This window comes from Schistocerca nitens, chromosome 3, assembly GCF_023898315.1.
Source record: "Schistocerca nitens isolate TAMUIC-IGC-003100 chromosome 3, iqSchNite1.1, whole genome shotgun sequence".
NCBI classification, from domain to species: Eukaryota; Metazoa; Arthropoda; class Insecta; order Orthoptera; family Acrididae; genus Schistocerca; species Schistocerca nitens.
The window spans coordinates 951,342,070-951,357,615 of NC_064616.1; positions in this window are offsets into that span (position 1 = coordinate 951,342,070).

The following is a 15,546-nucleotide window of genomic DNA, read 5'->3' on the forward strand; positions in this document are numbered from 1 at the left end:
AGGTGTGCTTTACCAGGTAGGAATCTAGGTTTCACATATGCTGTTAATGCACACATAGTGGCACACCTATGATTCAGTCCACCACTGTCTTAAAAAGTACCTATCTCACATTTCACTAATTTCGGCGGTAGTGTTAGATAAATGTAACACATCTGTGAGAGACTGACAAACGAATTAGCTGTTTACCTTCATGCTAAATACCTATGCCTCTCAATATATTGCCAGAATGAGACAAGTTACATTAAAGTGTGGGACACTCGTCACGTTGCGGCATCTACCCGCTAGGTGGAATAGCTGCAGCAGAGAGAACAGCCAAGGTAATGACTGAGATGCCTGCCTTCGGGCCGGATGAAGTGCCTTCAGAACTTAGGTAACACGGCCGTATGCAGATGGGCATTATCCTAGGCGAGTCGCGCATCCCGCTATTGATCCAGAAAGGGCAGTAAGGCAGGACAGTGGCTACAGCCTCCAGTAAAACCGGAAGGGTTCTTGATGCCGTCCTCGTAATGGTCAGTGGGCATGGTGCTCATGCCTGATGGCAAATGTTGTATTTATCAGCGCCTAACAACACGGTCGTCCAACTTGTAGGTCACAGCTCAACTGAAACGCGATTAAAACTGATAGTTATTCAGTTCCGAAACAGTGTTACACTTTAGACGGGTGCCTCTATAGCTGTATTTGCGAAAGAGGAGGTCCCTCTGCTTTCATTAACTGGACCTTAGCTTCCGTTAGGAGAACTCTGGCCATTGAGCCTTGCAGTATTTCAACGGCAGTCACACATTTGATGACAAGAAGAATGCAGCACTATATTACGCTAGATTTGAAGAAAGATTTATTTTTAATAACTTACCGTACATCTTATGCATAATTAATGGTGAATATTCACATAAGTGAAAGTATACGGTTATAGAAACAAAACGTGCCTCCATACGTCGCTACATAGCTGAAAAATCTAGAATGTGTGGTTACGAACATCTAACGTCTTCAGTATGAAATATTGTCCGAGTTGGCGCAAATGAATTCCAAATGTAAACATTTCTAAGCACAAATGCGAAAGTTGAATGAAGCTACTAAGATACAATGGAGTGGAACAGTATGCACTCTTAATAAGAGCAGACTGTGGACATACTACACCATTTTTACTGTATGAAAACGCCGCAGTGATACCATTAACCAATTTTTTAGCCACGAGCTCTGCCATTGCAATGTTTTAATCGCTATATAGAAACTCGAAATTTTCTTTTAACTGACGAATAAGGGAAGGTCATACGGTAGGAAACCAACTTGTATGTTGGGAAAACTGACACTGCGTGCTTTAACATGTATTACTTCAAGCAAGTGTTTCGCTTGTAGCCAAATATTACCTTATTTAACTATCTGGTGCTCATAACTGTCGGTTACACGGTGTTTTTTTCTTCTGGGACTTGTGCTTCTGTAATGTTTGAAGCCGTGACCATTCAAATGGCGAATATCCACAAATGCGCGTTTTACAGATTGATCATGTATGAGTGGAATAACATACTCATAACCGTACTTAAAAATTACTTTTATTTGAGTTCATCAGTTGAAACTGGGGTACGGTTCCTGCTATCCGTTATTTGAGGCAGCTATCGTTGGTACGTGCTCGTGATGTTAGTCGTTAGACACGCTTTTCTCACAAATATTTAACGCTAACTTCTGTCTCTCATTCCCTTTGCCGCCCTTTAGTTCAACTGTGACGTTATAAAAGCACTACGCTGCCTGGGTAAATTTACTAGAACAGAGTTTGTGGAATTCCGAAACACGATTTTTACTCTGGCTAGGGGTCTTGAAATATTGAGTCCTTCCAATTCACCATGTGACCTAATGATTCAGTATGTCTACTTAATAATTGTAAGAAGGCAGCCTGTTGTTACTCTAATTCGAGGTACAAACTTTATCTTTCATGGCCACGAGTTCTTCTTTACGACATGGCTAAAGACACCAGTTTTCATATTAATAATAGAGCACGTGTTAACGAAAGGCGAGATGATATTCAGACGTTATTACTTAACAAGGTGGATTTGCATAGTGTCTGCAAGGCCGTCTGTCTGAGCGCTGTAATTACTTCAACATCTGCACCCGTACATCACTGTGAAGTACGAGGCAGTAAGTACGTTATACGGTTTCCTCCCATTACACTGATGAATTGAGCTTGGAGGGAAGGACATTATATGGCGCATGTTCACAAAGAGCTATCACACACCTTTACCCCTTTCCAGAACCAGCAGATACTAAACAGTTATTAATTCATTTTTAACTTGAGCAGATTAAGGCCTGCAGGCCTCCTTTTACACCGGAACAGAGGTTCATACACAAAGTTGTTTTACATCAAAATCACGTAAGGTATGACGATTTTAATGCGATAAACAGTAACTAAATGGTATGAAGAGAATTAAAATTGCTTTGAATCTATGTAAAGTCAATGTGAATTAACAGTACTGACTAAAAAGTAAAACGGTAGTACTAGTACTACTGCTGTAGTCGTTCTTACTATTACTTTCTTGTGATACAGGTCCACAGCTTCTATAATTTTTTAAATGATGTCACATACGTTGTTACTGATGAGTTTATTTTACTTTTACAACTTCGACACTGGTGGTACTTTATAGTATAAGAATTTAGACATGTAGATTGACGTCTAGCTCCGTCTCAAAAATATTATTCTTGAAAATGGCACAAAATCCAAAATTGCAACAGGCAAATGAAAACAGTATCGTATTTAAAAAACTGTTGCTACTCCTACCTCTAATAATATCAATACTAAAAATAATAAGGGACATGGATCACAGAAATTAAAGGAGACCTGAGGGAAATGGAGACATGATCAAAATGGATGTAACGGAGGAAGCAACAGGAGAAAGAGAAAAGTTAAGAGAGAAACTAAAAAGTTTCAATGGCTTCCTGAAGAGAAGGATGACAAATAACGGGCCCAACATGGAAGAAATAAAATACATAGTTAAGGGAAGAATAAAAAATTACTGGTAAGAAAGAAAGGAGAAAAAAAAGAAGACCTAAGTCGTGTCATGTGTTCCTTAGTAGGTCAAACCAATAAAAATAATGGTAATAACAAGGTAACAAATAATAATAGAAATAATAACAATAGCAGCAGTGATAGCTATCGGTAAAAATGTATGTATTAGTATACAAAGTGATATTTTGTGACACAGTAATTTCTGAGGGAGAGAAACTTAGGTAGTCTGTATTAGCTGAGAGACCGAGCGAGGTGGCGCAGTGGTTAGACACTGGACTCGCATTCGGGAGGACGACGGTTCAATCCCGCGTCCGGCCATCCTGATTTAGGTTTTCCGTGATTTCCCTAAATCGCTCCAGGCAAATGCCGGGATGGTTCCTTTCAAAGGGCACGGCCGACTTCCTTCCCCGTCCTTCCCTAATCCGATGAGACCAATGACCTTGCTGTCTGGTCTCCTTCCCCAAACCAACCAACCAACCAACCTATTAGCTGAGAGTATTAGTAAATGACGAATATGTCGCTGAAATGTAGGACATAACAGCCTAACAAGTGCGTTTAAGGACAAAGGAAGAGATTATTGTTGTTTTGTTAACTAAGTTATTAACTGTTCTTTGAAGCTGAGCTCGTTATTCATTTCTCTATTTATTGAGGAAGGTCACTCTAGAGTCGTTTTCCTGCTACTGAAATAGATCTCGAGATAGCGGCTGAGTGATGAGGTGAAGCAGAATGAATTTTGCTCTGATGGGAGCGAGGACATCCTTTATTTAGGCTAGACAAGAGTTTTAAGGCCTAGAAGATGTATGAGCTACGATACATTCGTATGTTGATTAGACGGTAGAGGACACATACTGCATTCAAATGTCAGCACTTTTCTGCACGTAGCCAGGATAGCAGTGCATAAGCTGGTGAAATATGTTCAAACTGTCGAACTTCACTGATATATCGAACGCAAGCGTTCTTCACCAAATTCAAGCTCCATGAGATTTCCTCAAAAAGACGTTACAACCGTAATCAATAGTTGAAATTATAAGCGTTTGTACAAGTTTCTTCCTCATATCAGAAGGGAAGAGCTTTCTGTATTTCGTAGGGAATGAAACGATGCTGACGTTTTCTTGCACACTGCATCTGTGTGCACTGCCCAGTGTAACTTCTCATCTGTTGTTACTCCTAGACTCTTTGCTGAGGGAAAGAAGTTGATATTTTTCCCATTTAGGATTAAAAATAGTAGATTCCCTATATTTCGGAATAATGAGCTTATAATGACCAACAATCATCGCTTGGATTTTGGATGAGCTTGAGCTTTAAGTCTATATCCTGTGTTCATTTTTATGCAACCAAACTAGGCACACGTGTCATTCACTGTATGAAAAGAATGGCTGTGGTGGTAAAAACCACCTACCTAATGAAGGGTGGGGGTAAAATGAGCAGTGCAGCACACGACGTGCGAATATCTATACATTTTTCTTCCAGTATTTGAGATTGGGAACACTTAGTGACTTGCAACGTAATTTCAAACTTTATGATACTTTTTGTCACTGACAACCAACAAGAAATGACCAAAGGAAAAAAAAACATTAACCTTTAGTCTATTATTTTCTTATTACTAAATCTATTTGCGACACATGTTGGATACAATATGTAATTATACCATTGAATGTACCATTACGTCCCCCCCCCCCCCCCCCTTAGCTGAGTAGTCAGCGCGTCTGACTGCCATGCAATGGGCACGATTTCAATTCCGAGCCAGGTGACAGACGTTCTTAGCCCGGGGAATGGATGTTGTGTTATCCTCATCACAATCATCATCGACACACAACTCACCCAATGCTCCCTCAACTGAAAAGACTTGCTACTTGGCGGCCGAACTTCCCCAGGTGGGGACTCCCAACCATCAATACCATACGATCATTTCATTTTATTCAGCAGTAAAATTATATAACCGTACGACACATACCTCAGGGCATATGACGTCATAAACACTGAGATGCGTGAAAAATGACGCATTACGCACGACGTTTAAAATTATTACTTCTTCGCTGGTATCTCCGAACGCAACACGTTTCGCTGGACGTACACGTATATACCACTGGATGTGCGTCCAAACTTATATCAATGTACGACACACAGTTCAGGAGACACGACATCACAAGCATTTAGATGCGTGAAGAAGAAACTCCAGGGTGGAATAAGCAAGAGATACAGGTGAAATATGGATACAAATACGTGTGAAATATTTAAATACATGTGAAATATATTTGAAATATGCGTATGCAGTCAACGTCACGGGTACAGATCTCATCTTAAGCCTCTTTAACGACTTCTTTCAAATTTGTTGCACATATTATAGTCTGTAAAGAATTACCGCCGGGTTAAGAACCACCATCCTCCTACTGGGATAGCGGTAATAACAAGGAGAGAGATGGGACGAGGATACGATGGACAGACAGAGAGCTGGAAGGAGAAGATAAACGCAGATAAGGGGGATGAGAGGATATTGATGGAGAGAGAGGGAGAGTTGGGAGAGAAGAGGAATGAGGAGGAGATGCACAGGCAGAGGGGGTAGGAGGAGGTCAACAGCCAGAAGGGGTAGAAGGAGATGGACAGGAGCAGGAGGAGGAGGCAGGAGGCAATTCACAGAGAGAGGTGGGTGTAAGAGGTACACAGAGAGAGGGAACGAGGAGATGGAGTTAGATGGGGAGGAAGAGATGAAATGTGGGGGAGGAGAATATGGATATGGAGGGGGGAAGAAGGAGATGAATAGAGAGAGGGGTCACGAGGAGATGGATAGAGAGGGGAGGATGGAGGAGATGGACACAGAGAGGGGGTGTGGGAGATGGGTAGAGAGAGGGAAAGTGGAAATGGAAAAGGAAAGCGGGAAGGAGGAGATGGACTAATAGAAGACTGGAACATAACTGAGCGACGCCAGGTACTTAGCTAGTAAGAAATAAAGAAGGAGTTATTGAAAAGGTAAAGCATATTAGCTAACACATCACTAAGTTACGGTTAACTATGTTTTGCGGTAACAGTACACACACACATACGAGGGTGAGTCAAATGAAAACCTTAAATGTTTTTTTAAATATTATTTATTGTGCAGAAGTGGTACAAAGCTGTACCACTTTTCAACATGATCTCCCCCACGCTCAATGCAAGTGCTCCAGCGCTTACAAAGTGCATAAATTCCTTTAGAAAAAATTATTTTGGTAGTCCGCGCAACCACTGATGCACCGCGTGGTGTATCTCTTCATCAGAACTTCTTTTCTTTCCTCCCATTGCGTCTTTGAGCGGTCCAAACATATGGAAATCATCTGGGGCAAGGTCTGGTGAGTATTGTGGATGAGGAAGACACTCAAATTCAGGTCTGTGAATGTTGCAAAAAAATTGTTCAAATGGCTCTGAGCACTATGGGACTCAACTTCTGAGGTCATTAGTCCCCTAGAACTTAGAACTAGTTAAACCTAACTAACCTAAGGACATCACACACATCCATGCCCGAGGCAGGATTCGAACCTGCGACCGTAGCAGTCGCGCGGTTCCGGACTGAGCGCCTAGAACCGCTAGACCATCGCGGCCGGCGTGAATGTTGCAACTTTTGTACTAGCAGTGTGGCGCCTTGCATTGCCATGTTGCAAAAGGACACCTGCTGACAGCAATCCACGTCGCTTTGATTTGATTGCAGGCCGCAGATCATTTTTTAAGAGATCTGTGTATGATACACTGGTGACAGCGGTCCCTCTAGGCATGTTATGCTCCAAAAGAGAGTCAGCATAACCTTCCCTGTTGATGGTTCTGTTCGAAACTTCTTTGGTTTTGGTGATGAGGAATGGCGCCATTCCCTGCTCACTCTCTTCGTTTCCGGTTGGTGGAAGTGAACCCAGGTTTCGTTTCCAGTAACGATTCTTGCAAGGAAACCATCATCTTCTCGTTCGAAGCGCCGAAGAAGTTCTTCACAAGCATCAACACGTCGTTCTCTCATTTCAGGAGTCAGCTGCCGTGGTACCCATCTTGTAGACACTTTGTGAAACTGGAGCACATCATGCACAGTGTGGTGTACTGACCCATGACTAATCTGTAAACATGCTGCAATGTCATTCAGTGTCACTCGGCGGTTTTCCTTCACTATGGCTTCAACTGCTGCAATGTTCTGTGGAGTCACAACCCGTTGTGCCTGACCTGGACGAGGAGCATCTTCCATTGAAGTCACACCATTTGCGAATTTCCTACTCCATTCGTAGACTTGCTGCTGTGACAAACATGCATCACCGTACTGAACCTCCGTTCATCGATGAATTTCACTAGGTTTCACACCTTCACTACGCAAAAACCGAAAAACCGAATAACAGAACGCTGTTCTTCCCTAGTGCAAGCCGCAAGTGGGGCGGCCATCTTTATACTGATACTGCGACGGTATGTGTGCATCTGCACTATGCTCTCACCTACAGGCCATTCTGCTCGCTGTTTGTAGCACTCTTACCAACTTACAGGATAACGGCCCGAAATTTCGATTTGTTATTACAAATTTAAGGTTTTCATTTGACTCACCCTCATATATATAGAACTAGGCGCTACAAGAGCTCATATGTCTCAGCTTCTAAGGCAGCACAGCCTTTCGAGTTCATTTACATTTCAAACTAATCGTTTTCCACCGCCTGTCTTCACCGCTATACTGGCATCAGATGTTAATTAGTGAAGTCCGTATCTCGAAAGCGCTCTGGTCAAAATCTCTAAGTTATTATGGATATATGTTCGACAGTGTCCTCTGACCCAACTTTTGACTTCTGTCAATATCTTACACTGCCACCTGCACTCTAGCTCCTCTCGGGCAAGGTTTATCACTAATTTGACTGTGTTCTCTCTGCCGTCCTCTTGAATTCCAAACAGTCTAAGATTATTGTGTCTTTGAGATGGTTCTAGTTCACCAGATTTCACAGTCCACTTCCGTCGAGCAATTGTCAGTCAGTTTCATAGATTATTTCAATAAACATGCGTCACTCGCATTCACCTGTAAGGTCTTCTGTAATTATTTTACCACTGCTGCAGTGACAGCATCAGTGATGGTTACGACAACGACACGGAGCGCCTCCTGTGCCTGTAGCGTCGAACTTGAGCTGGACGTTGACGAGCTCGAGCGACTTACGGCCGCAGCTCCCGGAGTCGGTCACCCACAGCTCACCCACCCGCCTGATAGTTGGCCACGCTGCAAGTTGCTCGACAGTTCCCTATTTTAAATGCAGTCACACTTTGTAGGTACTTAAAATGAAATGTTAATACGAAACTGGACACTCGACAAGCGAACCTCAAATACGAATCAGCACTGCTTGTTTCATTAATAAATACGGTGCAATGTTTCTTTCGACATTCGCATGTACATAAGAAAGAACTGGCGTTGCAGCTGCCTTCGGCAACACATGCATGTCCGAAGGAACAACCGATGCACCCACTACAGACATCACGATATATAGAAAATATACACTACTGGCCATTAAAATTGCCACCCCACGAAGACGCGAAATTTAACCTACAGGAAGAAGACGCTATGATATGCAAATGATTAGCTTCTCAGAGCATTCACAGCCGGCCGGAGTGGCCGTGCGGTTCTAGGCGCTACAGTCTGGAACCGAGCGACCGCTACGGTCGCACGTTCGAATCCTGCCTCGGGCATGGATGTGTGTGATGTCCTTAGGTTAGCTAGGTTTAATTAGTTCTAAGTTCCAGGCGACTGACGACCTCAGAAGTAAAGTCACATAGTGCTCAGAGCCATTTGAACCATAAGAGCATTCACACAACGTTGGCGCCGGTGGCGACACTTACAACGTGTTGACATGAGGAAAGTTTCCAACCGATTTCTCTTACACAAACAGCAGTTGACCGGCATTGCCTGGTGAAACGTAGTTGTGATGCCTCGTGTAAGGAGTAGAATGTAGTACCACCACGTTTCCAACATTGATAAAGGTCGGATTGTAGCCTATCGCGATTGCGGTTTATCGTATCACGACATTGCTGCTCGTGTTGGTCGAGATCCAATGACTGTTAGCAGAATATGGAATGGGTGAGTTCAGGAGGGTAATACGAAACGTCGTGCTGGATCCCAACGCCCTCGTATCACTAGCAGTCGAGATGACAGGCATCTTCTCCGCATGGCTGTAACGGATCCTGCAGCCACGTCTCGTTTCCCTGAGTCAACAGATGGGGACGTTTGAAAGACAACAACCATCTGCACGAACAGTTCGACGACGTTTGCAGCAGCATGGACTATCAGCTCGGAGACCACAGCTGGCACAAATTTTCATTGTTGTTATTCCATTATATAACCGAAGGTGATTCATATTCGCAACTGTGAAACTATGTCCTGTATTTGTTGACGGTTGTGGTCGCTGCAGTGCCTGTTCCTTCGGACATTCATGTATGTCAGAAAGAACATTACATCGTAGCTTTTTATCGCGTGATCGTAACCAAGTATTAGCGTAATAGCGGCTGTCGTCACGTCAGTGGCGACTAAGATTAAGACAATGAAGGCGGCCTAAAACTTTTTCCCAACAGATGGCGAGAGTGTTACTTATCTGTTCATCTTCTGTCCTTTGACGGCGTAGGCGTCAGTCTTCTTCATCTACGTGCTGGGGTTTGTTGCCTAGTCGATGATACAATTAATAAATAGGGACAGCTACAGTATGTTCAAGGCTTTCAGAAAATTTTAACATGAAAAAATATTAAGAAATACAAATTGAGGTAGACCTATCACACATTTAAACACGTCTACTCACAGTTATCAACGATATGGCGACCTGCCTTTCTGTAGTAGTTCCCGTGTTGCACGTGAAGGATTTCAATAAAAACAGAGAAGTCAAAAACTAGTACCTAGAAAGAGAGAGGAATAATGGCGAGAAATGAACCTCGAAAATAAGAAATACCGGCCACGAAACTGGAGATACATTAACAGAAACATGAAGTGACTTTTGCTGATTAACGATATCATTTACCGTAGTTTCTGCAAGCTCTCGACCGCTAATCATATTACACGACTGCACTCTGCTGCATACAAGGTGATGGAGAGAAAGCCGTGTTCTACTCGTGGAGAGAAACTTCCAACCTTTTCAAGCCACTGCATACGACTGAGACCCGGAGATAAATTTTCTGTTGCTTTTGTTACTTTGGGCGCCCCCTCCCTCCCACAATATTCTTCCGCAGGATGCGAAGAGGTGTCTATCGCCAATACAACTTTACGATGAGGTGCCCCTTCTTCAGCATCAGCGCGGGAATATTAGCCGCTGACGACTGTCCACCAGTGGTAGTCACGAGAATTTTAGCCAATACTCCTAATTGTACAGCGCAAACGCGGGTAAACTCCCCTTTATAAGAGAACGCGACACTTGTCCCTGACAGTGTTGAAGCAATGGTGGACACCGAAATGTTCTGAAGAAGATCCCAGCAGAGAGGTCAAAACGTCAATTACTTCAGAAGGGAATATGATGGGGCCTAACAACTCAGAAGATTTTAACTTTAGTGACAACGACCACGAAAGCCTTCAGACTTAGATAAAACACTTGTATGGGCAAGAGGTTTATACACCATCAGAAGACTGGAGAACCTTCGCAGAAGAGGAGATAAATTACTAAGCGATCTTATAACACTAGTCTGCTGTGACACAAACTAATGTTACACTCTGAGAGGATTTGAGAAATTTGACCGCGCGTGTGACTAATGGATAAAGGTATCGGACTGTAATTTTGAATATATTGGAATTAACTGTAAAACTAAACAGGCTTTAACTCAGGGGTTAATGAAAGTGGTAAAATTCATATACGAATGAAACAATAACGGTCCCCAGCCCAATTAGGCACATGAATTTCGAAATACATGTTTAAGAAAATTGAATGTTAGTTATTCAAGTTAATTTCATTAATATTTCTCTCAGTATAGCACACAGGATGAAAGCGGACACAGCGCACTCTGAGGTATGGGTGGCAGAAGTTACCGATAACCCACAAACTAGTAATCACAGAAAGCAAAAATTGTACCAGGCTTATACTAATAACATTTAAACTTAAAATCATTACTTCAACGAGTACTGAAGTGTTAACGCAAGAAATGCAGGACTAAAGATGGACCTGAGGGGCCTGTGTCTTAACTGGCACTTAAAAATCAGAAATAAAGGTAAGTGATACGACAATTACACTGTTAATATCCCTCTGCTTATATTTGTTTTCCTTAGCAGCAATAATATTCCGATTATCTTCCTAATATGAGAAGAAGATGGTGGGGACCCACAAACTGGTATAGTACTACTCGTCAAACTCTATGATTATTTCAGTACCAAAATATAATTTAAACAAAGTCACTTGTTAACTTCAATTGCGATAGTTTATATTTTACTTTTCAATGCAGATTATTCAACACTGAGCTCAATTAACTTAAAAAGCCATTCATGACAGTAATCAAGGCTAAATTACGGCTCAAACGAGTTTAACTTGCTTACCTTTTTCATCACCTGTGGATCATGTATTTTAGACACAAACTGACATAGTGCTTTTGCCAAACGTTACTTCTCAATAAGCTGAGAGTACTTTGGCAAAATTTTTACTAACTTCACTTTTGTTGATCATTTTGAGCAACAGACATTAAGTAGTGCTCCTTTGAAGCCTTCTTGTGGGCTCCGCTATGTGGACGATGCATTTATTATTTTGCCACACACTGAAGAACAACTTCATGTGTTCCACAATTTCTTAAATGGAATTCATCCCAAAATCAAATTACCCTTGGAGGGTGAGACTGAGGTCTGTCTCCCGTTTCTAGATGTGTTGGTATACAGAAGATCTGATAACACTCTAGGTCACAGAGTGTATAGAAAGCCGTCCAACACAAACAGGTATTTAGACGCCACTTCGCACCACCACCCAGCCCAGAAGCAAGCAGTGCTCAAGACCCTACCTTCACGTGAATTCCGTATCAGCGATGACGACAACTTGGAATCGGAGTTGGATTTTTTAAAGGCGACAATGAAGACAAATGGCTACGATAGGTTTTCAGTCGTCAGGGTTTTAGTAGAAATATTAATCACGTTGATAAGAATGACGAGAAACCGCCTTCCTTTAGGTTACCGTTCGTTTCTGGGGTCACCGACCGCGTAAACAGATTTCTAAAGAAAAATGGTATCCAGACATCTTTCTTTAGTCAAAACAGAATTTAAAAAAATTCCCGACGAAAAACGGATACACCTGATTGCCCCCACCATGCAAGCGTCTGTCAAGTGACATTTGGCTGTGACAAAGTGTATATAGACGAAACGGGAAGAACTGTTAAGGAACGCATTAAGGATCACGAACGGCACACGCGGCTAAAGCAAAGTGTAAAATCGGCAGAAGAAGGACATCACAAGAACTGTGACTCTGACATCTACTTTAGTAACGTACGTGTTCTGGCTAAGGAAACCAAAATTTATAGAAGAAAGGTCCGAGAAGCAATTGAAATTTTCAAGAATTCGTTTAATTTCCCACCACATGAACCATAGACCTTGCCATTGGTGGGGAGGCCTGCGTCCCTCAGCCATACAGGTAGCAGTTCCGTAGGTGCAATCACAACGGAGGGGTGTCTGTTGAGAGGCCAGAAAACGTCTGGTTCCTGAAGAGGGGCTTCAGCCTTTTCAGTAGTTGCAGGGCCAACAGTCTGGATGATTGACTGATCTGGCCTTGTAACATCAATCAAAGAGGCCTTGCTGTGCTGCTACTGAGAACAGCTTAAACCAAGGGGAAACGAGCCAGCCCGGCAAGCCGCGCGGTGTAACACGTTGCTTTCCGAGCGGCAAGGCGTGCCGGCCCCGTCACGAATCCGTCCGGCGGAGTAGTGTCGAGGTCCAGTGCACCGGCCAGCCTGTGGATGGTGTTTAGGGCGGTTTTACATCTGCCTCGGCGAAAGCGGGCTGGTTCCTCTTATTCCGCCTCAGTTCCACTATGTCGGCGATTGCTGCACAAACACTGGCTCCACGTACGCGTACACCATAATTACTCTACCACGGAAACATTTGGGGCTACACTCGTCTGGTATGAGACATTCCCGCGAGGGAGGGGGCGGGAGGAGGTCCAATGGGGGCCGAACCGCACAGTAACCCTGGGTTCGGTGTGGGGCGGCGGTTGGTAGGGTGGACTGCTGTGGCCTGTTGTGAGGTTGTGAACCACTGAGGGCAACGGGCGGACGAAGTCCCTCTGTCATTTCTAGGTCCCTGGTTTAATACACACACATACACATACAAGGGAAACTACAGCCGTAATTCTTCCCGAGGGCATGCAGCGTTACTAAATGATGATGGTGTCCTCTTGGGTAAAATATTCCGGAGGTAAGATAGTCCCCCATTCGGATCTGCGGGTGGGCAGTACTCAGAGGAGCGTCGTTATACGGAGAAACAAAACTGGCGTTCTACGGATCGGAGTGTCACATCCCTTAATCGGGCAGATAGGTTAGAAAATTTAAAAAGGGAAATGGATAGGTTAAAGTTAGATATAGTGGGAATTAGTGACGTTCAGTTGCACGAGGAACAAGACTTCTGGTCAGGTGAATACAGCGTAATAAATACAAAATCAAACAACGGTAATGCAGGAGTAGGTTTAATAATGAATAAAAAGTAACAACACGGATAAGCTACCACGAACAGCGTAGTGAACGCAAGATAGACACGAAGCCCACGCCTATCAGAGTAGTACAGGTTTATATGCCTACTAGCTCCGCAGATGATAAAGAGATCGAAGAAATGTGTGATGTGATAAAAGGAATTATTCAGATAGTTAAGGGAGATGAATATTTAATAGTCATGGGGAACTGGAATTCGATTGTAGGAAAAGGAAGTGAAGGAAAAGTAGTAGGTGAATATATAGATTTGCGGTAAGGAAGAAAATGAGATCGATAGGAAATGCAAGATGGCAAAGCAGGGATGGCTAGAGGACGAATATAAGAATGTAGAAGCATATATTACTAGGGATAAGATAATACTGCCTACAGAAAAATTAAACAGACCTTTGGAGAAAGAGAACCACCTGTATGAATATCAAGAGCTCAGATGCAAAACCAGTCTTAAGCAAAGAGGGGAAAGCAGAAAGTTGGAAGGAGTATATAGACTATCTATACAAGGGAGACTTGAGGGCAATATTATAGAAATGGAAGAGGATGTAGCTGACGATAAGATGGGGCACATGATACTACGTGAAGAATTTGACGGCGCACTGAAAGACCTAAGTCGAGAAAAGGCCCCGGGGGTAGACAACATGCCGTTAGAGCTACTTATAACCTTGGGAGACGAAACTCTTCCAGCTAGTGAGCAAGATGTACGAGACAGGTGAAATACCCCACAGACTTCAAGAAGAATACAATAATTCCAATTCCACAGAAAGCAGGTGCTGACAGATGTGAAAATTACCGAATTATCTGTTTAATAAGTTCCAGTTGCAAAATATAGACGAATGGAAAAACTGGTAGAAGCCGACCTCGGGAAAGACCAGTTTGGATTCCACAGAAATGTTGAAACACACGAGGCAATACTGACCCTACGACCTATGTTAGAAGATAGGTTAAGGGAAGGTAAACCTACACATCTACCATTTGTAGACTTAGAGAAAGCTTTTGACAATGTTGACTGGAATACTCTTGAAGGTGGCAGGGGTAAAGTACAGGGAGCGGAAGGCTATTTACAATTGGCACAGAAACCAGTTATAAAGAGTCGAGGAACACGAAACGGAAGTAGTGGTTGAGAAGGAAGTGAGGCAAGCTTGTACACTATCCCCCATGTTATTCAACCTGTATACCGAGCAAGCAGTAAAGGAAACAAAAGAAAAATTTCGAATAGGAATTAAAATCCATGGAGAGGAAATAATAGCTTTGAGATTGGCCGATGACATTGTAATTCTTTCAGAAACAGCAAAGGACCTGGAAGACCAGTTTCACATAATGGACTGTGTCTTGAAGGAGGATATAAGATGAACATCAGTAGAAGCAAGACGAAGATAATGGAATGTAGCAGAATTAAATAAGGCGATGCTGAAGGAATTAGATTAGGAAATGAGACACTTAATGTAGTAAATGAGTTTTTCTAATTGGGGAACAAAACAGCTGAGGATGGTCGAAGTAGAGAGGATATAAAATGTAGACTGGCTATGGTAAGGACAGCGTTTCTGAAGAAGATATTAACATCGGGTATAGATTTAAGTGTCAGGAACACGTTTCTGAAAGTATCTGTATGGAGTGTAGCCACGTATGGAAGTGAAACATGGACGATAAACATTGTAGACAAGAAGAGAACAGAAGCTTTCAAAATGTAGTGCTACTGAAGAATGCTGAAGATTACATGGTTAGATCACGTAACTAAAGATAAGATACTGAATAGAATTGGGGAGAAGAGGAATTTGTGGCACAATTTGACTAGAGGATGGCATCGGTTGTTAGGACACTTTCTGAGGCATCAGGGGATCTCCGATTTAGTATTTGAGGGACGCATGGAGGGTAAAAACCGTAGAGGGAGACCAAGAGATGAATACACTAAGCAGATTCAGAAGGATGTAGGTTGCAGCATTTAT